The following is a 23,594-nucleotide window of genomic DNA, read 5'->3' on the forward strand; positions in this document are numbered from 1 at the left end:
AGGGCAGTGATTGTTTCATTAAGGCCTGTGAGCAGCAGGGTGGTCATTGATCCCAAACGCCTGCCCGCTGCAGCTTCACAGTGTCATGACTCTCCCCGTGGGCACCTTTATCTTTCAGCTTGCTGGTGCTTGGCAGTGCTTTGGTAGGCTCACAGGGTCATAGAATCATGGAATCAGTCAAGGTTGGAAGGGACACTGGAATGGGCTGCCCGGGGAGGTGGTGGAGTCGCCGTCCCTGGGGCACTTTAAGGCAAGGTTGGACGTGGCACTTGGTGCCATGGTCTAGCCTTGAGCTCTGTGGTAAAGGGTTGGACTCGATGATCTGTGAGGTCTCTTCCAACCCTGATGATACTATGATACTATGATATGATATGACCACAAGGATGAGCCAGTTCCAGCCCCCCTGCCATGGGCAGGGGCACCTCACACAAGAGCAGGCTGCCCACAGCCTCATCCAGCCTGGCCTTAAACACTGCCAGGGACAGGGCCTCAGCCACCTCCCTGGGCAACCCATTCCAGGCTCTCACCACTCTCATGATGAACAATTCCTTCCTAACATCCAGGCTGAATCTACCCATTTCCAGCTTTGTTCCATTCCCCTCAGTCCTGTCACTCCCTGACAGCCTAAGAAGTCCCTCCCCAGCTCTCTTGTAGCCCCCTTCAGGTACTGAAAGGCCACAAGAAGGTCACCTTGGAGCCTTCTCCTCTCCAGCCTGCACAGCCCCAACTCCCTCAGTCTCTCCTCACAGCAGAGCAGCTCCAGCCCTCTGCTCACCCTCATGGCCCTTCTCTGGACACCTTCCAGCACCTCCACTGCCCTCTTGTCCCAGGGGCTGCAGAACTGGGTGCAGTACTCCAGGTGGGCTCTCACCAGAGGGGCAGGATCCCTTCCCTGGCCCTGCTGCCCACACTGCTCTTGCTGCAGCCCAGGCTCTGGTTGCTCTCTGGGCTGCCAGAGCACACTGACAGCTCAGATGGAGCTTCTCGTCCACCAGCACCCCCCAAGTTCCCCTCCTGAGGGCTGTTCTCAAGGCGGGCACTGCCCGGGCTGTGTTGCCATCGCCTGAGCCGCCCTTGCCCGCTGTGGCTGCGGCAGGCAATCAGCTAATGTGCAGGCAGCTGCGCGCAGGGCGGGCCCCGGCCCTCGCCTCGGTAACCCCCGGGGCCCTCCCCGGTGAGTTCCCGCGTCTGAAAGGCACGGTCGGGGGCAGGAGGCGTGCGGGAACCTGGCCTCCAGCCAGCCTGGCTCTCCTCTGAACAGCCCCCACAGAAGGTAAGCTCTTTTCTCTTCCTCTGCATCGAGCGGAGATCAGGGAATGGGGGGCAGGGAGGGTCGGTTGGGCCGGGCAGAGGTCACCTCGTCCACCCCCCCTGCTGAAGCAGGCTCAGCCGGAGCAGGTTGTGTCAGATTGCATCCGTGGGGGGTTTGGAAGCCTCCAGAGCAGGAGACTGCACAGCCTCTCTGGACTGTCTGCTCCAGTGCTCTGTCACCCTCACAGGGACAGAGGTTTTCCTTTGGTCAAGTGAAACCTTCTGTGTCCCAGTTTGTGCCCCTTGTGCTTTGTCCTGTCACTGCTCACCACTCCTAAGGGCCCAGCCCTGCCTGCAGAAGAGGAGGCTCAGGGCAGAGCTCATTGCTGTCTACAACTGCCTGAAGGGAGGCTGTAGCCAGGTGGGGTTGGGCTCTGCTGCCAGGCAACCTGCAACAGAACAAGGGGACACAGTTTCAAGTTGTGCTGGGGGAGGTCTTCACAGAGAGAGTGATTGGCATTGGAATGGGCTGCCCAGGGAGGTGGTGGAGTCACCATCCCTGGAGGTGTTCAAGCAAAGCCTGTCTGAGGCACTTAGTGCCATGGTCTGGTTGATTGGCTAGGGCTGGGTGCTAGGTCAGCCTGGATGATCTTGGAGGTCTCTTCCAACCTCGCTGATTCTATGATTCTATGACCTCCAGATATTAATAAGTAATGATAAGATCCTCTCTCAGCCTCCTCTTCTCCAGGCTAAAGAGCTCCAGCTCTCAGCCTTTCCACGTGAAAGAGATGCTGCAGTCCTCTCCTCAGGTCCTTGCCCTCCTCTGGGCTCTCTCCAGCAGCATTCTGTCTCTCTTGAGCTGGGGGGCACAGATATGGTGGCTGGGAACGCCTGCAGCCTGGCCTGCGCTCACCTGCATGCTTCTGTGATCCTGTGCAAGCTGTGAGCACCTATCCTCGAAAGGTTGAAGTTAGATGTGGCATGGATTTATAAGCTGAATGCTTTATTTCAATCATGTAACCTCCATCCTCAGAATAACCACACACCTTGTAGCTTCATCCCTCCTCTGAACAGCTTTGTTCCTTTTCCCTGCTGCACACCTGCAGTAGGGACATAGGGGGGGTGTAGCCCCCAAAGACCTTGCACTTTTGCTGATAGAGATGTGTGGCAAGATGGCATCTGGCCACGAAAGGCACTGCCTGAGATCTGCTTGCTGAGTTAATGCTTATTTTCCAACAATTTGGCAATGACAAAGGCCCATCAATTACCTGCAGGGTTTCTTTTGTTGTTAACTTGCTCCAAGAAGACTTCTTATGTGCTGACCAAGTGCAAGGTCCTGCATCTGGTTGGAGACAATCCCAAGCACCAGTGTAGGCTGGACAAGGAGTGGCTGGAGAGCAGCCCAGAGGAGAGGGACTTGGGTGTGCTGGTGAATGAGAAGCTCAATCTGAGCTGTCAGTGTGCTCTGGCAGCCCAGAGAGCAACCAGAGCCTGGGCTGCAGCAAGAGCAGTGTGGGCAGCAGGGCCAGGGAAGGGATCCTGCCCCTCTGGTGAGAGCCCACCTGGAGTACTGCACCCAGTTCTGGAGCCCCTGGGACAAGAGGGCAGTGGAGGTGCTGGAAGGTGTCCAGAGAAGGGCCATGAGGATGAGCAGAGGGCTGGAGCTGCTCTGCTGTGAGGAGAGGCTGAGGGAGTTGGGGCTGTGCAGGCTGGAGAGGAGAAGGCTCCCAGGTGACTTTCTTGTGGCCTTTCAGTACCTGAAGGGGGCTAACAAAAAAGCTGGGGAGGGACTTCTTAGGCTGTCAGGGAGTGATAGGACTGAGGGGAATGGAACAAAGCTGGAAATGGGTAGATTCAGCCTGGATGTTAGGAAGAAGTTCTTCATCATGAGAGTGGTGAGAGCCTGGAAGGGGTTGCCCAGGGAGACTGTGGAGGCTTCATCCCTGGAGGTGTTTAAGGCCAGGCTGGCTGAGGCTCTGGGCAGCCTGCCCTAGTGTGAGGTGTCCCTGGGCATGGCAGGGGGGTTGGAACTGGCTGATCCTTGAGGTCCCTTCCATCCTTGACTGATTCTATGATTCCATGACTGTTTGCTTGGTTGCCTGCAGCTTTCAGTGAGGATCCCCTGTGCTGGGTGTTGAGACATTTCACAGCAAGTTTGGGCCTATTAGAAACAGAAAAAGCCTTCCTGAAGCCCTGCAGCCAAATGGGCAGAGCAGTTACGTAGCTTCTCATGCTGTTGGTACAAACCTTCACCAAGCTGCTAACGATTCTGATGTTTACAGCTCAGAATATTTGACACACATGTTCCAACTTTGCATTCATAACATTTGTTAAACCAACAAGGCTGGAGCAGACGTGATAGCTACCATCAGGAAACTTGTTTGACAGTTGGAACAGGCAGCATCTGGGTTTCCTACATTTCATAGGACACAAAAAAAAAGGGCTGAGGGCTGCCCATAGCTCAGTTAATTCAAGATGTTGTCACACGATGGGACTCTGTGTTAGAGATGTTACAAACTTCTAAGCTGAGAAAGGGATTTTGCTCTCAAGGGATTTTTACTTTCATTAATATCACCTCCTCAGTGGAATATAACCCCAGGCTGGGGTTGTTTAGCATAGAGAAGAGGAGGCTCAGGGGTGACCTCATTGCTGTCTACAACTACCTGAAGAGAGGCTGTAGCCAGGTGGGGTTGGGCTCTTCTGCCAGGCAACAAGCAACAGAACAGGGGGACACAGTCTCAAGCTGTGCCAGGGTTAAGTTTAGGCTGGATGTTAGGAGTTGTTGTCAGTGAGAGTGATTGGCATTGGAATGGGCTGCCCAGGGAGGTGGTGGAGTTGCTGTCCCTGGAGGTGTTCAAGCAAAGCCTGGCTGAGGCACTTAGTGCCATGGTCTGGTTGATTGGGCAGGGCTGAGTGCTAGGTTGGACTGGATGAGCTTGGAGGTCTCTTCCAACCTGCTTGATTCTATGATTACTGAAAGCAGTTGACTGCTGTCACCCCCACAGGGGAAAAGATCCCTCCTCATGTTTAAATGGAGCTTCCTATGCCTCAGCTCCCACCCATTGCCCTTTGTCCTGTCATTGCACATTGTCCTGTCATGGACATTCCAACATTTTAGTTCTTATTAAGAGGACCACATTCTGGCACTGCTTCAGGATTCTCCACATGGATTTATTTTGCTAGAAAGAGCTAAGGTAGAAGTTTGCTTTTCTGTGACTAAAGCCCTTCAACTTGTCTGGAAACTGGGAGGAGGGCAGAAGTGGGAAGGTTTTCCCAGTAGCTGCAATCACAGGGCAAATGGAGGTGGCTGTGCTGGATGGAGTCTGAGCCCAGGATCTCATCTGTGGGCACCAGTGAGGCTCTTTGCAAGATAAGACATTACTTAATGTGTGGTGTCTGAGCCTCTGGCCCTTGCCTCTGGTAAGGTGAGGTGCTCTGCCTGCAGGAGCAGGTGGCTGTGTGCCCTGGCATGTCCTGGGGCAGTGGTTGGACTCTCTGGGGAGGCAGACCCCAGCTGCAGCAGCTTGGTGCCAGCATCCATGCTATATGGCTGCTCAGAAAGCCTTCCCTACAGGAGTCTACAAGTACCTGAAAGGAGGTTGCTTAGAGAAGAGGAGGTTTAGGGCAGACCTCATCACTGTCTACAGCTACCTGAAGTGAGGCTGTAGCCAGGTGGGGTTGGCCTCTTCTCCCAGGCAACCAGCAACAGAACAAGGGGACACAGTCTCAAGTTGTGCCAAGGGAGGTCTAGGCTGGATGTTAGGAGGAAGCTCTTGCCAGAGAGAGTGATTGGCATTGGAATGGGCTGCCCAGGGAGGTGGTGGAGTTGCTGTCCCTGGAGGTGTGCAAGAAAAGACTGTATGGGGCACTTAGTGCCATGGTCTGGTTGACTGGACAGGGCTGGGTGCTAGGTTGGACTGGATGATCTTGGAGGTCTCTTCCAACCTGGCTGATTCTGTGATTCTCTGATTCTATGACTCCCCACACAGCTCTGTGGCTTTTTTGAAGAGAGGACATGCAGTGAAAATCATCCACACTTATTTGAAAATTTATGGGCTGACCTTGACTATTATCTCTGGGGAGGGCTCCTTGGGTCAGGCAAAGTGGATTAAAACCAAATGTGCCTGTTTTTCTTGTTTACTCTTCCCATAAACACAGCACACATGCAGCGTGCAGCTGCTCTCCTGAAAGGGTTCCCCCCCCCCGGTGTTTGGGGGCTCTGTGCTTTAAGAGCAGATTCTGTTGATAGCACTGCAGAAAGAACAAGTGGTCCTGGGCTGCTTCACAATTCATTTAGCAAACTGTCTGGAAGAGTGTAAAGTAAGACAGGAGTGGAGCAGGAGCTAAGACAGTCAGCATGAAGTGCATCTGAGTAAAGCATAACAGCAAGTCAATGCCTTGCCCCTCAGCTCCAGAAGATATGGTACAAGCAGGCACAGAACATTTCCTTGGGGGAGGATTACCATTTGTTGCTAATGATTAGGGCCCTCAAGCACTCCTGACAGTTTCTCCCCCCCTCCCTTAGTCACTCCTTGCTGCAGAGTTTGGCTTTGACAAAGTGGATTGCAGTTCCTTTCCACAGGGAAGGCTCCTCAGAGCCACAGCTGCTGGGGTGCTTCATTTTGCTGCAGTGTGGAGCATGCTGAGACACCAAATCCTCTGAAGGCAGCACTCTTTCTTCTGGGAAAGAAGGGATGATACTTACCCATCCCTGCCAGGAGCTCTGACATCTACAGACAAGGAGTTCTAAGTGCAAAGAGCTACTCTGAGCTCTGTGGGAGGCTGAAAGTCCACTGGGAAGTTGCCATGATCTAGTTGATTGGATAAGGCTTGGGCAGTAGGTTGGACTGGGTGAGCTTTGAGGTCTCTTCCAACCTGGTTGATTCTGTGATTCTATGGAATGGCTTGAAGCTGAACCAGGGGAGGTTAGGTAGGATATGAGAAGTAACTGCCTCATTGAAAAGGGTCTCAAACACTGGCATAGGCTGCCTGGAGAACTGGTTGCATCCCCATCCCTGGATCTGTTTAAGGCACAGAGATGGGGTGCTGAGGGTCATGGTTTAGCACCAGCTTTAGTACAGTTAGAGAAGGTTTGGACTCAATGACAGAGAAGGTAAAGTTCAAGGACAGACTACAGGAGAATTTTACAGCTGGGCCAGCTGACCTCCAAAGACCCTCCCTTCCCAACTAAATTATTCTATGGTTGAGTCAAAACCCCAATTAGGTCTCCAGGAGGACTGTGGGAGCAGCTGAGGAACACAGGACCTCCCTGAGCAACTTGTGCCAGTGTCTCCCCACCCTCACTGTAAGGAATTTCTTCCTCACCTGCAGTCTAAATCCCCCCTCCTCAATCTTCAATCCACTGCCTCTCATCCTACCCCTACGAGCCCTTGCCAAAAGCCCCCTAGGGGATAACACAGCAGCTCCATCACAGATTGCCACAGAGAGCCTCATCCTACCTCCCAAAACCTCCTCTCCAGGTGGTGCTGGGGTGGGGGGAGATGCCCCGTGGCACAGGATGGCTGAGCCATCCCACTGCAGGGATCTCTGCTTTGTGATGCAGGCAGCAGTGCTCCCAATGGGATTAGGCTGGAGCAGGGGTGTAAGGCTGTGAGAAACCCTGCGTGTGCCATATTGCCCTGCACTGCCATCCTGGCCCTGCCTCGCTGTTTGGCACACAATGGGCTTGGGAAAGTGAAGGGCAGCTGCTGTGGTAGCTTCATTTGGAGTTGTGTGTTCATGGATCTGCATAATAGCCTTGGAGCTGCTGCACTCTGGGGTAAAGCCCAAGCTGGGCATTGTGAGAGAGGGCAGGGAATGGGGGGAAGAGGGATGGGGAAGCACAGAGGGTGAAAATGTGGAAAACTAGGAGTTATTGAAGGAGGAAGGTGGACTGTAGGACACCAAGCTGAGTGGAGTGGCTGCCACACCAGAGTTGTGCTGCCATTCAGAGAGACTTGGACAGGCTGAGAGTTGGGCAGGGAGAAACTGAATCAAGTTCAACAGGGGCAAGTGTAGAGTCTGGCACCTGGGAATGAACAACCTCAGGGATCAGGATAAGTTGGGGACTGGCCTGCTGGAGAGCAGTGAAGGGGAGAAGGACTTGGGAGTCCTGGTGGATGGAAGGATGCCCACAAGCCAGCAATGTGCTCTGGTGGCCAGGAGGCCCAGTGCCATTCTGGGGTATATCAAAAGGGCTGTGGTTAGTATGTTGAGAGTAGTTCTCCTGTCCCTCTATTCTGCCCTGCTAAGGCTGCATCTGGAGTATTGTGTCCAGTTCTGGGCCAACCATTGAGCTAACACCACCATGGCCATCAAACCATGTCCTGAGAGCACCAATATGCAGCTCCCACTATCATTTCACTGACATAATCACCTCTTATCCTGTGTGTGAGGACTTACCTCCCACAGCAATAGGTTTAGGCACCAAGGAGGGTGTGGGTCATGGTGAGCAGGAGTGACCAGAGGCAGCATCAGCATTAGCCCTGCCTACCCATGGTCCAGCAGCACCCAAGAGCCCAGGACTCAGAGACACAGCACACCAGAAGCCCTCTGCCTCCCACTTGAATAATGGCCACAACACCACAACGGGTTCCAAACACATTTTCCTGTGAGCAAAACCTCATTTTCTCTTATTTACCCTTATTTTCATTCCTCTTATAAGTACCTGTGTGCCAAACAAGGGGAAAATATTTCCTCCCCCCAAAAAAATCCATTCCAAAACACAAGAGCCTTTGGTCATGCTGCAGCAGACCCTCCTCAAAGCCTCCAGCCCCCTTGCTGAGTGTGCCAAATGTGCTCCCTAGCTCAGAGAACACATCCCCTTTATTCCACAGCGCTGGAAAGTTGTGGTGTTTGCTTTCTGCTCTAAGTCACTGCACAGCCTCTGCCGGCGTGCCCAAGTAAACTGACTGCTCTGGCAGGGCCAGCATCAGAACCCTCAGGAAAGCACACAGGATGCAGTCCCCAAGCAGCTCGCCGTGGCCTGTGCTGCTGCTGCTGCTTAACAAACGTGCACATTGTCAGTTGTGACAGCCCCTGGCACCTGGCCCAAAGCTGCAGGGCCCTTAAAGCAGAAGGATTTTCCGTGGCTCTATTTTTAGCAGCTCTGTGGGCTCTGCCTGCAGCAGTACCTGCACCACTCCTGGTGTTCAGTGTGGCTGCTCTCCCTGGGTGGTCAGCAGCAATGGCCACAAGCCAGTTCAGCCATGCTGCAGCTCTTTTCTGCTGGGTGGCTGGAACCATGGAATCACACAACTGTCAGGGCTGGAAGGGACCTTGAGGATCATCCTGTTCCCACTCCTCTGCTATAGGCAAGGACACCACACTAGAGCAGGTTGCTCAGAGTCACATCTAGGCTGGCCTTAAACACCTCCAGGGATGAGGTTTCCACCACCTCCCTGAGCAACCTGTGCCAGGCTCTCACCACCCTTGTGGTGAAGAACTTCTTCCTAACATCTAATCTAAATCTGCCCTTCTCTAGCTTTGTTCCATTCCCTTCAGTCCTACGACTACCTGACAGCCTAAAAAGTCCCTCCCCAGCTTTCTTGTAGCCCACTTCAGATACTGAAAGGCCACAATAAGGTCTCCTCAGAACCCTCCCTTCTCCAGACTGAACAATGCCAACTCTTTCAGCTTGGTGAGGTGTAAGCCTCTGCTCTGTTGGTGAGGCACAACTATGAATGGCCACAAGTCTGAGATCCTTTTCATGCATTAGTTGCAGTGAAATGTGCTCCAGCTGTCACAGGAGAGTGTCACAGAGTGCCCAGGGTTGGGAGGGACCTCTAAAGCTCATCCAGTCCAAGTCCCCTGCAGACAGCATGGACAGCTTCAACTAGAGCAGGTTGCTCAGAGTGACCTGGGATGTATCAAGGGATGGGGCTTCAACCACCTCCCTGGGCTACCTCTGCCCGTGTTTTCACCACCCTGAATGTTAGGTGTCCACCTCTCATGGGTGGAGTTCAGACAAAGTGCTACCTTTCTCTTACCCCTCATGCTTTTCTGGACATTCTCACTGTAGAACATCACACAGGCAGATTTAAATGCACTCCAACTGGCATCGGCTTCCACTCCCAGCAACTTGCCAGCCCAGGGGGAGATGCACTTGCATTAAGGTTTTGCTGGATGGGTCTTGCTGCCATCGTGTCCCTGTCCATGGCTCTGTTGGAGCCAGATGGTCCTTGACATCCCTTGACAATTCTTTGTAGCTACACTCACTGTGTGAGGCTGATCCTGTCAGCCAAACTATGGCGCCAAGGTGCCACAGCTGGCTCAGTGTCTTGTAACTTCTTCCTTTTGTGCTGTCTGGGCTCAGCTTTTCTCTCCTTCCACCCAGGGTGCCTTTCATTTTGCCTTGACTGTTCTCAGGGCTTTTGAGTCAGTCTCTTGTCTCCTGAGACTCGCATTTTGCTGCCATCACCTAGAGATGCTGGTGCACAAGTAGCTTCCAGCCAAGCAAAGAGCTTTTGCCCTGGGCTGGAGTTTTGAGAGCTGCACAGACTCAGCCTCCTGTCAGCCATGGCACCCTTGGCATACCTACTTTCTGCCCTCTCTGTGCCTGACCAGCAGACAAACCCTCTGGCTTCCCCCAGGCTGGAGTGAAGTCTCTGCACCATGATCTCAGCTCTCTCAGCTCCTGAGCCTGCTGTAAAATGCCTTCAAATAAAACTGGGACTTGTGTGCACAGCTGCTCTCTCACCTTGCCTCTCATGGCACTTGATGAATTTTGGTCAGTCCCAGAAAAAGAATGCTCTGAGTGTTTTATTTGCCCACCTATTTGGGATGCCTGGAACCACCCTGAGATGTGCAGATACTGGAAGTAGGTGGCCAGACTCTGGCTCTGCAGGGCTGTTTGCATGGCATGTGGCTGCCTCTAGCCCTGCTGGGAACAGCTTTCCCAAGCCAAACCATTCCTTCCTTCTCCACTACCACAGCCTCAAACCTCTGCCTCCAGTTTATAGAGGATCACAGAATGGTTTAGGTTGGAAGTGACCTCAAAGCTCATCCAGTTCCAACCAGCCTGCCATAGGCAGGGACACCTCCCACTAGAACAGGTCACTCAAGACCTCACCCAACCTGGTCCTGAACTCCTCCAGGGAGGCTGCAGGTCACAGAATCACAGAACATAATTTGAGATCACATTCTGTGATTCTGTGATCCACAACCTCCCTGGGCAGCCTGTTCCAATGCTCTGTCACCCTCACAGGTTAAAAAATCTTCCTCAGGTTCACATGGACCCTCCTATGCCTCAGCTTCCACCATTGCCCCTTGTCCTGTGACTGGGCATCATCCAGCAGAGCCTGGCTCCAGCCTGCTGGCACTCATACTGCACATATTTGTCAACATGAATGAGGTCACCCCTCAGTCATCTCCTCTTCAAGCTAAAATCCTTACAAACTGAACATTTTTTCCCCCTAAGCAAACTGCCTCTTTCTTTATTAGCAGTTTTCCTTCTTTGTGTTGACTTAAAGCTACCTCTTGTGTTTGGCACTCTTGACTTGCTGCCACTCTAGACAGTGACAGATGTCCCATGAGTTTCGGTAGACCCCAGTGGCAGCCTCTTAATCATAGAATCAGAGAATTGGCAGGGTTGGAAGGGACCTCAAGGATCATCCAGTTCCAACCCCCCTGCTATAGGCAGGGACACTTTCCACTAGATCAGGTTGTCCAGAGCCACATCCAGCCTGGCCTTAAAAGCTTCCAGGGATGAGGCTTCCACCTGCAACCCATTCCAGGCTCTCACCACCCTCATGATGAACAACTTCTTCCTAACATCCAGGCTGAATCTCCCCATTTCCAGCTTTGTTCCATTTCCCCAGTCCCATCACTACCTAACAGCCTAAAAAGTCCCTCCCCAGCTTTCTTGTAGCCCCCTTCAGATCCTGCAAGTCCACAAGAAGGTCACCTGGGAGCCTTGTCCTCTCCAGACTGAACAGCCCCAACTCCCTCAGTCTCTTCTCATAGCAGAGCAGCTCCAGCCTTCTGCTCATCACAGTATCACCAAGGTTGGAAGAGACCTCATAGATCGTCAAGTCCAACCTGTTACCACAGACCTCAAGGCTAGACCATGGCACCAAGTGCCACGTCCAATCCTGCCTTGAACAGCTCCAGGGATGGCCCTTCTCTGGACACCTTCCAGCACATCCATAGCCCTCTTGTACCAGGGGCTTCAGAATGCAGTACTCCAGGTGGGGTCTTGCCAGACTTTCCCTCCTCCCTCTTTCCCCCCCTGTTGAATTCAACTCAGCAAATCCAAACTCACGTCTCCTCACCAGCTATATTTCTCTTACCTTAAGACTGAATTGGGCTTTTTATTTGTCCTTGCAGGCAGCACAGTGATAACTTTCATGCTGTTAGCTGCCTGTGCAAGGCCTCCCTTACACCACAGGTGGCTTGAGAAGTAGCTCCAGAAAAGGCCACACTGCAGGCACTGACTGGCAGTCCTGCCAGGGCTTCCCCCCGCTCACTTTCCTTAGTAAGGACCTTGCCTCCACGTATTTCTTAAACTCTATTTTTCTAAACCTTGGTGGCCCTTCAGAAAGCATCAGGATTTGGTACCATTCTCCCAATCCTTTGTGTCAGCTCCTTTGAAGGTGCACTCAGCCCAGGGGCAGATCGTTTCGAAGGTGGGAGCGACCCCAGGGGCAGATTGTTTGCCTCTTGAGAACGCTTCTGAGATTGGATGCAAAGATGTGACTGTCAGAGCGAGCCTGCTCTTCTGGCTGACTGAACAGACCGTCTCAGGGTATGTTGCTAACTGTTAGGGCTGCTTTAAAAGTAAGCAAAAAAGCTCCCCAAACCCTGTCAAAAATGGTAATTGAATAAGTTGCACAAAGGAGTAAGAAGAGAGCCCCTGGCTGAATGCGAGTTTAATCAGACCTGACCGGCGGTGTAGAGTTGCCCCTCACCCTCATTCCACTTGGTACCTTTCATCTGCTGCAGCCCTGTCTCTGAATCCCTGCAGATACAGTATTTGCAAACTTAATCAGGAGCAACAGGTTTTTCTCATGACCTATTGTATAGTCTCCCTTCTGAATGGGCTGTTGTGCCGTTGCATCTGCGAGCGGCTCTGGCTGCGACATAAAGAGCTCTGAGCTGCCCTTCTGCCCCTCTGTATTTCACAGTGGTGCGTAGAAATGGCACTACACATCTCTGCTTTCAACTGACACCCAATGGCTCATTTTCTCCCCTATTCACCCAGGATTTAATTGCCCTGCACATCAAAAGCAGAATATGTCCCCCCCCACACACCAATTACCATCCTCCTTCCCAGAAAACAGCTAACTGCCGGTCTCAGGAAATTTGCCAAGGGATCCAGGCAGGCAGAGGAGAATGGAAGTGTCCAAACACAGGCCAGAGGAGCAGGGAATAAAGGAAGTGGCACAGAGAAGCAGGTGTTAAAGCACTCCTCTGTTTCTGTGCACCTCCATCTGCTAATGTCTGCAGCACATTCCGTCTCCAGCGGCAGCAAAGGGAGACACACAACTGCCTTCTGGTGCCTCGTAGGGCTCCTGTCCCAAAAGGAAATGCACAGAGGCAGTTATAGTTCTCATGGTGCTTTGCCCTTGCCTTAGAAGTACTTCTGCATCTTAAAGTATTTGCCAGTCATAAAGAATTCTTTGAGAATAAAACAAATCAGTTCAGCTCCAAACTGCATGGAGGACCAGGATCCTGGTGGCAGACCAGGATCTTGGTGGCAAACCAGTTTTCAAGGTTGCTATAGGGCTGCTGAGTTCAACCTTACAGACACAGAAACCAGTTCAGCTCCAAACTGTATGCAGAGCCAGGATCTTGGTGGCAAAATAGCTTTCAGGTGCTACAGGGCTGCTGAGTTCAACTTCACAGACACAAAAATCAGTTCAGCTCCAAACTGTATGCAGAGCCAGGATCTTGGTGGCAAACTAGCTTTCAGGTGCTACAGGGCTGCTGAGTTCAACCTTACAGACACAGAAACCAGTTCAGCTCCAAACTGTATGCAGAGCCAGGATCTTGGTGGCTACAGGGCTGCTGAATTCAACTTCACAGACACAAAAATCAGTTCAGCTCCAAACTGTATGGAGGACCAGAATCTTGGTGGTTACAGAGCTGCTGAGTTCAACCTTACAGACCCAAAAATCAGTTCAACTCCAAACTGCATGGACAAACAGGATCTTGGTGTCAAACCAGCTTTCAGATGCTACAGGGCTGCTGAATTCAACCTTACAGACACACAAAAGAATCAGTTTGGCTCCAATCTGCGTGGAGGACCAGGATCTTGGTGGCAAACCAGCTGTCAAAGTTGTTATAAGGCTGCTGAATTCAGCCTTACAGACACACACAAAAAATCAGTTCAGCTCCAAACTGCATGAAGGAGCAGAATCTTGGTGGTTATAGGGCTGCTGAGTTCAATCTTAGAGACAAAATTCAGTTCAGCTCCAAACTGCATGAAGGAGCAGAAGCTTGGTGGTTATAGAGCTGCTGAGTTCAACCTTAGAGACACAAAATTCAGTTCAGCTCCAAACTGCATGAAGGAGCAGAAGCTTGGTGGCTTCAGGGATGTTGAGTTCAACCTTAGAGACACAAAATTCAGTTCAGCTCCAAACTGCATGAAGGAGCAGAATCTTGGTGGTTATAGGGCTGCTGAGTTCAACCTTAGAGACACAAAATTCAGTTCAGCTCCAAACTGCATGAAGGAGCAGAATGTTGGTGGTTATAGGGCTGCTGAGTTCAACCTTAGAGACACAAAATTCAGTTCAGCTCCAAACTGCATGAAGGAGCAGAAGCTTGGTGGCTTCAGGGATGTTGAGTTCAACCTTAGAGACACAAAATTCAGTTCAGCTCCAAACTGCATGAAGGAGCAGAAGCTTGGTGGCTTCAGGGATGTTGAGCTCAACCTTACAGACAATTACAGCTGATTTTTGTCATCAAAAAGTGGTAATCTCCTAAGGAAGCTCTCACCAAACCTGGACATTTAAACTCTCCAAAATGCCAGCTCTCAACATTCCAAGATATTGTTTCTATGTCATTTATTCATCTTTGCCCCTTTTTCTACCTGGGTTTCTTTTCTCCCTGTTTTGCACACCTGCTAGGAGCTGAAGCTCGGCTCTCTTTGTCAGTGGCAGGGTTTTTCTGATTTCAAAGAGGAGGTGACAGCGTTTTCACTGTGTGGGAAGCCTGCCAGGTGTTTGTAAAGATTTTTCCCCTTCCAGCTTTGCTGCAATGTAGGTCCCAGCCAGAAGTGTTGGCTTTAAAAAGTTTGCCAACTCATACAGGAGTCAGGAAACTTTCTGGGCTGATTATAGAGATAGAGCTTCAAAGGGAAGTTGGAATGTAGAGATGACCTCACTGGAGCTGCGTATCAAGGTAAGGAATGCCTTTGAATTGCTAAGCAGTGGGAAAAGGATTCAGATTCCCTAGAGGCTGCCTAGATAGGACAGTCTGGGGAGAAAAAAAACGGGCAGAGACTTGAAACCTTTCCAAAGAGACTTCCAGACATGAAAATTGACTTCTGCTCACGTCCTGCTTCTCAGCCCTTTCCAGGATCATAGAATCAGAATGTTTTAGATTGGAAGGGATCTCAAAGCTCATCCAGTTCCAGTCCCTTGCCATAGGCAGGGACAACTCCCACTAGAACAAGTTGTTCAAGGCCAAACCCAACCTGGCCTCGAACACCTCCAGGGAGGTTGTGGCGCACAGAATCTCCCTGGGAAACCTGTGCCACTCTCACCATCAAGAACTGAAAAGGATGCTGAGGGAATGCTTCTCCTGGCCAATGACACTAACTCTCCAGGGAAGTGGCAAAGTGCAGGGCCAGATGAGTGATGGTTGGTGCCACTGCATGGCTGGGGCTTCCAGGCAGCTTAGATTGGCTCAACTGAGAGTCAGCCTTGACCTCTGTCCCTCCTTCCTCTCAGCCTGTCTCACTATGCTGTGGCACTGCAGCCTGCAGTGCAGATTGTTCCAGTAAGAGCTCCTGAACTTGTTTGATGTGTGTGCAGAGGAACTTGTGCTCGAGGTGCACCTTTTCGCCCCAGCCCTGCAAATAATTAATCATGTCCTTGACTGTGACAGTGGTATTCAGGGAAATGGTGCAGCCTGTGTGCTGCAGGTGAAGCACAAGCACAAAGACATTCAGTATCAGGGCTTCTGGTGACTTACTTGTAGGTGGATGTTGGTTTGGCAATTTCAGCTGTCTGCAAATGAAGATTACAGAGCGAGGGAAATGGAGAGGGACAGAAGAGCTTCCCAGGGTCTGCTGGGTGGAAGCAAGCATGAGGGGATGGTGCTTTTGTGATGACTGTTTGAGCAGCTGGGGAAAAATGCTCTATGATAGTCTAGACAAGACCAGTGCCTGAATCAGCTGCCAAAGCCTGGCAAATTAACCTGTGCTGCAGCTTGGAAGTTTGATTCAGACCTTCACAGCGGTTTCTGTTGCAGGCATACAGATACCTGCCCCAGCATCTGCACATGCAGAGGGGAAAGTCACACAATCACAGAATTAACCAGGTTGGAAAAGACCTCTGAGATCTATCACCTAACACCTTCCAATTAACTAAACCATGGCACTAAGTGCCTCATCCAGCCTCCTCTAAAACACCTCCAGGGATGGGGACTCCACCACCTCCCTGGGCAGCCCATTCCAGTGCCAATCACTCTCTCTGGAAAGAATTTCCTCCTAACATCCAGCCTAGACCTCCCCTGGCACAGTTCAAGACTCTGTCCCCTTGTTCTTCTGTTGGTTACCTAGGAGAAGAGACCAACTCCACCTGGCTACAGCCTCCCTTCAGGTAGTTGTAGACAGCAGTGAGGTCTGCCCTGGGCTTCCTCTTCTGCAGGCTGCACATCCCCAGCTCCCTCAGCCTTTCCTCACAGGGCTGTGCTCCAGGCCCCTCACCAGCTTTGCCACGCTTCTCTGGACATGTTCCAGTATCTCAACATCTCTCTTCAATTGAGTAGCCCAGAACTGGACACAGCACTCAAGGTGTGGCCTGAACAGTGTTGAGTATGAGGCAGAGTAAACTCCCTTGTCCTACTGGCCACAGAGTTCCATGACATCACCTCAGCAGACTTCCTGAACTGCCTAATTGCAGAGCATCTCTGGAACTAAGATAATCAGAGACAAATTTCAATCATCCTACTGTCTTTTTTTGGTTATTTTTGCCTTGGTAGTTTTGCAAGTTGCTGTGCTCCTTCCCTTCCTTCCTCCTCCTCGTCTTCCTGAGAAGGAGAGGGTGGTGGACAGTGCGTCCTGCTTCAACAGGTTCTCCTGTGCTGGGAGATGATCCTACATGGTCAGACACTCATGGAAATTAGCATGTCAGCAGTGTCTGATGTGTGCACTCAGCAGTCTGTTCCCATTTGCTTCTGAGCATGAGACAACCACCTGATTATTGCCTCAGCAGAAAAAACCCTGCATGCTTTTAGACACTCATAGAATGATAGGATCAGTCAGGATTGGAAAGGACCTCAAAGATCATCCAGTTTCAATACCCCTGCCATGGGCAGGGACACCTCACATTAGATCAGGCTGTCCAGAGCCTCATCCAGCTTGGCCTTAAACACCTCTAAGGATGAGGCTTCCACCACCTCTCTGGGCAACCCCTTCCAGGCTCTCACCACCCTCATGCTGAAGAACTTCTTCCTAACGCCCAGGCTGAATCTACCCATTTCTAGCATTGTTCCATTCCCCCCAGTCCTATCACTACCTAACAGCCTAACAAGTCCCTCCCCAGCTTTCTTGTAGCCCAGTTCAGATACTGGAAGGCCACAATAAGTTCACCCTGGAGCCTTCTCCTCTCCAGACTGAACAGCTCCAACTCCCTCAGTCTCTCCTCACAGCAGAGCAGCTCCAGCCCTTTGCTTCTCTGGACACCTTCCAGCACATCCATAGCCCTCCTGTAATAGGTATGAGAGAGAAGACAATTTCATTGCCTGTGAGGGGTTAGGGCTCTCTTTTTCAACCGAGACAACTTGCCGACGTCTGCCCCAGCACCCCCCTGCTGCTGCCAGCTGCTTTCAAACCACAGCTCCTCTGCGCGCCCCTCGTGGTGCGGCTGGCGACGCTTTCCCTGCGAGCCTTGCTTTGCACTGTTGCTCTTTGCGCTCCCAGCATCTGGGAGCAGCCTACCGAGCATGTGCTGGGATCACTCCTTTGTATTTAGCTGCTGTAGGTTGTGCAACCTTCAATTCCCCTTCGGGTGGCTGTTTCCTTGCTGTGTTAGTGCAGTGTTTGCAGAGCGTTAGCGTTTCCTGTAGTAAAGGCTTGATTCACTGCTGTGTCACACCAGCAGTCCCTGGATACCCCTCCAGTGATATTTTTAGTTTCAAATGAAGGTTTTTAATGCTGTCCAAGGCACCGAGGTCTCAAAATACCTTTCTATTTCACTTTCCCTAAACACCTCTTTATATCTCTTATTAGTCACCATGAGCCAGCAATGGCAGCCCAGGAGGTCAACCATAACCTGGGCTGCATCAAAAGCAGTGTGACCAGCAGGATGGGGGAAGTGATTCTCCTGTTCTGCTCTGCTCTGCTCTCATGGGGTTCCACCTGGAGCACCGAGTCCAGTTCTTGTGCCCCCAGCATAAGAGGGACATGGAGAGCCACAGTGATGATCAGAGGGACAACCTCTGCTATGGGGACAGGCTTTGAGAGTTGGGGCTGTTCAGCCTGGAGAAGAGAAGGCTCAAAGGAGTCTTTAGAGCAGCCTTCTAGCACCTTAAGGCGACCTGCAAGAAAGCCATGAAGGGACTTTTGACAAGGGCTTGTAGATATAAGGGTGAGAGGGAGTGGATTGAAGCTTGGGGAGGATGGATTTAGACTAGAGATTAGGAAGAAATTCTTGACAGTGAGGGTGGGGAGACTGGAACAGGTTGCCCAGGGAGGTCATGGATGCTTCTTCCATGGAGGTGTTCAAGGCCAGGATGGATGAGGCCTTGAGCAACCTGGGCTGGTGGGAGGTGTCCTTGACCCATGGCAGGCGATTGGAGCTGGATGAACTTTGAGGTCCCTTCCAACCCATTCTCTGAATTTATGAATTACCAACAGGAGTGTTCAGGCTCCAGTAAACAAAACTACAACAGCGTAGAACAACCACAACAGTGCAAAGCTACAACAGTGCAGAATGATCACAATAGTGCAGAGCTACAACAGTGCAGAACAACCACAACAGTGCAAAGCTACAACAGTGCAGAACAACCACAACAGTGCAAAGCTACAACAGTGCAGAACAACCACAACAGTGCAAAGCTACAACACTGCAGAACCACCACAACAGTGCAAAGCTACAACAGTGCAGAACAACCACAACAGTGCAAAGCTACAACACTGCAGAACCACCACGACAGTGCAAAGCTACAACAGTGCAGAACAACCACGACAGTGCAAAGCTACAACAGTGCAGAACAATCACAACAGTGCAAAGCTACAACAGTGCAGAACCACCACAACAGTGCAAAACTTCAACAGTGGGAGGTGTCCCTGCCCATAGCCAGGAGGTAGAGACTAGATGATCTTTAAGGTCCCTTCCAAGCATTCTTGCATTTAGATCTTGTCCTCTGGTTGAGCACCAGGTCAGTGCACAGCTGTGGCTGTGGCTCTGCTTGAATGCTTCCATCTGAACATCCCTCAGTGCCTGCTGCCGCCTGGCTGAATGGCAGCACTGCTGCCTGGGAGCTGCCAGCAGCAGTCTGAACATCACAGATGCATCAGCAACAACCCCAGCAGGGTTTTTTTAAGCCAGTCCATTTGAGTGCCTTAGCAATAACACGTTGGTACCACACCAGGACTGCCAGCAACAGCAGGGCTGTTCCTTTGCAGAAAGGAGGCCTTCTAAATAGTTGCATTCATGGGAGTTAAAATTGGCTTCCTGTGGTGCTGACTCGCTGCCAGCTCTTCCCACAGGGCAATTTATTTATTTCTAACTTTATTCTTTTAAAAATAGCCTTAAAATAGTAATGTGCATATGACATATTCTGTGAACTTGAGAGCCTGTTGGAACTGAAGCTGCCTTTGTGTTTCTTCCATCCACGGTGCCTTGAAGGAGTAGTGTGGCAGAAAGCTAACTTCCTTTAGCCTGCAATACTTGATTCCTCAATTTGGGCTTTTATAGGAGTGTTCTAAGGGATTATAGTCAGAGCAAAGGAATAAAATTCTTCCTTCATCCCTTGATCTGAGAGAGTTTGGCTGGAACTTGATCCATAGAGGTACCCTTGGTTCTTCCACTGTGTTGCTTGGACTTGAAAACAAAAGAAAAAGGGTTGAGATGGCTGTTAGTGTATTTATTGTTCAGAGACAAGAGTACATTTCATGAAGTGTCTTGTTCAATGTCTTTGTGGGTGCCATGGTCAGTGACACTGAGTGCAGCCTCAGCAAGTTTGCTGAGCACACCAAGCTGTGTGGTGCAGCAGACAGGCTGGAGGGCAGGGATACCATCCAGAGGGACCTGTACAGGCTGCAGAGGTGGGCACAAGCCAACCTCAGGAGGTTCAACAAGACCAAGTGCAAGGTCCTGCATCTGGGTTGAGGCAATCCCAAGCACAGATCCAGGCTGGACAGTGAGTGGCTGGAGAGCAGCCCTGAGGAGAGGGACCTGGGGGTGCTGGTGGATGAGAAGCTCAACATGAGCCAGCAGTGTGCACTTGCAGCCCAGAAAGCCAAGCAGAGCCTGGGCTGCATCAAGAGAAGTGTGGCCAGCAGGGCCAGAGAGGTGATTCTCCCACTCTGCTGCGCTCTGGTGAGACCCCACCTGGAGTACTGCATCCAGTTCTGGAGGCCCTGTTATAAGAAGGATGTGGAGATGCTGGAGTGTGTCAAGAGACATTGTGGAGAGGCTGCTGCTGGGTTCTTCTCACAGGTAGTTGGAGACAGAACAAGGGGGAATGGCCTCAAGCTGAGACTGGGGAGGTTTAGATTGGACATTAGGAAAGAGTTTTTCCTGGAGAGAGTGTTCAGGGGCTGGAATGAGCTGCCCAAGGAGTCACCCACCCTGCATGTGTTTAAAAGGTGGTTTGGATGTGGTGCTTAGGGCTATGGTTCAAGATGACTCTTGTAGAGTAGGGTTCTAGGTTAGACTTGGTGATGCTGAGAGGCTTTGCCAACCTGTGATTCTGAGATTCTAAATCCAACTTATTTCAGTTTGAAACCTTTACCCCTTGTCTCCTCTGATAGAGTCTTTCCTCACCTTTCCTGTGGGCCTCCTTTACATACTGGGAGGATTGTGGATGATTCTTTTGATTTCTTTTGTGGAAGGCCTGTTGGATGTTGATGAAAAAAGTGAGTTAGAGCTCTGGTATGGTTCACTTTTCACCTTACTGAGTATTCCAAGGGAATCAAACACTAAAGCTTGCATCTGTGTTCAGTTTTGGGCTCCCCAGTTTAAGAGGGACAGAGATCTGCTGGAGAAGGTCTAGCAGAGGGCTACAGGGATGATGAGGGGACTGGAGGAACTGCCTGATGAGGAGAGGCTGAGGGACCTGGGACTGTTTAGTCTGGAGAAGACTAAGAGAGGATCTAATCAATGTTTATAAATATCTGAGGGCTGGAGGTCAGGGGGGTGGTGGGACAGGCTCTGCTCACTGCTCCCTGGGATAGGACAAGGAGCAGTGGATGGAAGCTGCAGCACAGAAGGTTCCACCTTAACACAAGGGGAAACCTCGTGACTGAAAGGATCCCAGAGCATTGGTACAGGCTACCCAGAGAGGTTGTGGAGTCTCCTGTGAAGCCTTTCAAGGCCTGTCTGGATGTGTTTCTGTGTGTCCTGAGCTAGGTTGTATTGTCCTGCTCTGGCAGGGGGGGTTGGACTCTATGATCTCTTTGGGTCCCTTCCAACCCCTGACATCCTGTGAGCCTGTGATCTTCTAGCAGTATCTGCACTGTGCAAGATTTCTTACCCTTAGAAGCCACCTCCTCACTGTCAGGTCCAGATGATGTTGCTATGCTTCAAAAGCAATTGCAAGTGAAATAAGCCTCCAGATGTGCACATGACATTGTTTGGGTTTGTAGGAGGCAAATGTACCAGGTGAGGTTAGGTTTCAGTCTTTGTTTCTGCAACACACTTTCCTAACCCAGCACTGCAGCTAAACCTTGCAGGCTTCCCTGGACCAAGCAAAGCCAAGGTGGAGCCTTACAGATGGTGACAAATCAACTGAGATCCAATGGCTCTCTCTTTTGACACCTCCCCTAAGCCCCTGGTGAATTCCACTGGGTTAATTTGCAACGTGCTAGAGCTCAAAAAAACAAAACCAGCATCTCGAGGGCAACCTTACTGAAGGGCTATTCATAAAGATCAGTCACCCAGAAAAAAACCCCACAGATCAAAGGAAAACCTTTAAACAGGACCTCTGTGGCTAGCAATTACAATATGCAGCCCTGATGTTTTGTTATGGAGAGGACTCCACAAACCTTGTGGCTGTGGAATTGCCTGCTGTGGCTGCATCTCCTTCCAGGAGTGCTCTAGATGATGAGGCTATAGGAGGAGCAACATCTGTCTTCTGCTCACTCTTTGGCTCAGACTTTCCTCTCTCTACCTCTCACCTTTTATTTTTCCTTAGCATCCTGTTAAAAGGAGACAAAGAAGAATCAGGAACAGCATCTTTGGTTTCTTAGCACGCAAGCCCTGGCTAGCCTGAGAGGTTTGTATCTCTCTTGCAGATGATGCCTGACTTCTGTTCATTTCCACTTGAGGCTTCAGCAGACCATGAGAGCCTCTAAAGCCACGTGGCTGTATCTGTCTGCATGGAGACACACAGAACAGGCCTGTGAAGGTGCACAGAAGGAGCAGGATTGATAAACTGAAATGAAGACCTCCAAGATCATCCAGGCCAACCTAGCACCCAGCCCTATCCAGTCAACCAGACCATGGCACTAAGTGCCTCATCCAGGCTTTGCTTGGACACCTCCAGGGACAATGACTCCACCACCTCCCTGGGCAGCCCATTCCAATGCCAATCACTCTCTCTGACAACAATTTCCTCCTAACATCCAGCCTAGACCTCCCCTGGCACAACTTGAGACTGTGTCCTCTTGTTCTATTGCTGCTTGCCTGGCAGAAGAGACCAACCCCACCTGGCTAACCTCCCTTAAGGTAGTTGTAGACAGCAATGAGGTCACCCCTGAAGATGAGGTTGAGCTACTGAGGTGTCTGATGAGGTTGAGGTCTCAAAGATGTTGAGGTGCCTGAATGTGTCCAGAGAAGGGCAGCAAGGCTGGTGAGGGGGCTGGAGCACAGCCCTGTGAGGAGAGGCTGAGGGAGCTGGGGGTGTGCAGCCTGCAGAAGAGGAGGCTCAGGGCAGACCTCATTGATCTCTACAGCTACCTGAAGGGAGGTCGTGGCTGGGGGTGCTTGGTCTATTATGCCAGGCACCCAGGAACACAACAAGGGGACACAGCCTCAAACTGTGCCAGGGCAGGTTCAGGCTGGATGTTAGGAAGAAGTTCTTCCCAGCAAGAGTGATTGGCATTGGAATGGGCTGCCCAGGGAGTTGGTGGAGTCCCCATCCCTGAAGGTGTTTAAAAGGAGGCTGGATGAGGCACTTAGTGCCATGGTCTAGTTAATTACAAGGGTTAGGTGATAGGTTGGACTTGACAATCTCAGAGGTCTTTTCCAACCTGGTTAATTCTGTAATTCTGTGATTTCTTCTCCTCTCAGGCTTTGCCTAGGTTTTGGAAGGTTTGTTCTTAAAAAATGAACCTCTCTCCTTCTAATTGAATTAAACTATTGGCATTGAATAAGTGTGAAAAAACAAACAAAGCATTCTCCACTCCTTTATTTTGCAAGCTTTCTCTATGGCAAGGTTTTCTTCATCTTGAGTGGAGAAAGGGAGCCATTCTGAATCTCTGGTTTTTGCTTTTTTTCCCAGGGCATGACAGCTAAACTAACATTTCTGCCTGCCAGCTTGGCTTGGAGTGTGAAATTGCATCGGAGGCAAGAGAGAATAGTCGAGAGCCTGAAAAGCAAGCTGCTTCTGACATCAGAGGTGTGTAGAAAGACCTGTTTCTGTTTGTCTTAATGTGAAACTTGTAGGGAGGGCTCTGAAAGTTCTCTTTGCCTGTTTGCATTGGCAGGTAGAGCAGCAAAGCTCTTGAGCATCTGCCACCAGGCTTGGGTTTCTGCTGAACAGGGGGCTTGGGGAAGAGGATTGAAAGGGCTTGGAGGCTAAACTTTGATTTCAGAGCCAGGCAGTCAACTTCTGATTAATTTATTGACTTGTTTATTGAAGAAAATGGAGTTTGATCAGCTTCCTGGGCCAAGGCTGGATCTGAATCTGGCTGGGTGGAAGCAGGGGCTGGAGCCTGTGTGGCGGCTGGGCTCCTCTCCTCGGCCGAGCCGCAGTGCTGGCATTTCCAGTGGAGGCAGAAAAGCCTTTCC

The 23,594-nt window shown here is 51.0% G+C and overlaps 1 protein-coding gene across 3 annotated transcripts in view; it reads left to right on the top strand.

Moving 5' to 3' along the window:
• Window positions 1–1,189: 1,189 nt before the first annotated feature.
• The window catches only part of FGFR2 (fibroblast growth factor receptor 2), a 196,526-nt gene continuing 174,121 nt past the window's right edge, over window positions 1,190–23,594 (top strand). For 2 of the 3 annotated variants that reach the window (XM_064144242.1, XM_064144244.1), the window contains exons 1-2: window positions 1,190–1,273; window positions 23,086–23,202. The gene's annotated coding sequence lies outside the window, so the exon portion shown is untranslated. Of the gene's footprint in view, window positions 1,274–21,843; window positions 21,859–23,085; window positions 23,203–23,594 lie in introns of those variants that run through there. The other variant, XM_064144243.1, reaches the window with a different exon arrangement.

Source organism: Pogoniulus pusillus, chromosome 6 (genome assembly GCF_015220805.1).
Source record: "Pogoniulus pusillus isolate bPogPus1 chromosome 6, bPogPus1.pri, whole genome shotgun sequence".
NCBI classification, from domain to species: Eukaryota; Metazoa; Chordata; class Aves; order Piciformes; family Lybiidae; genus Pogoniulus; species Pogoniulus pusillus.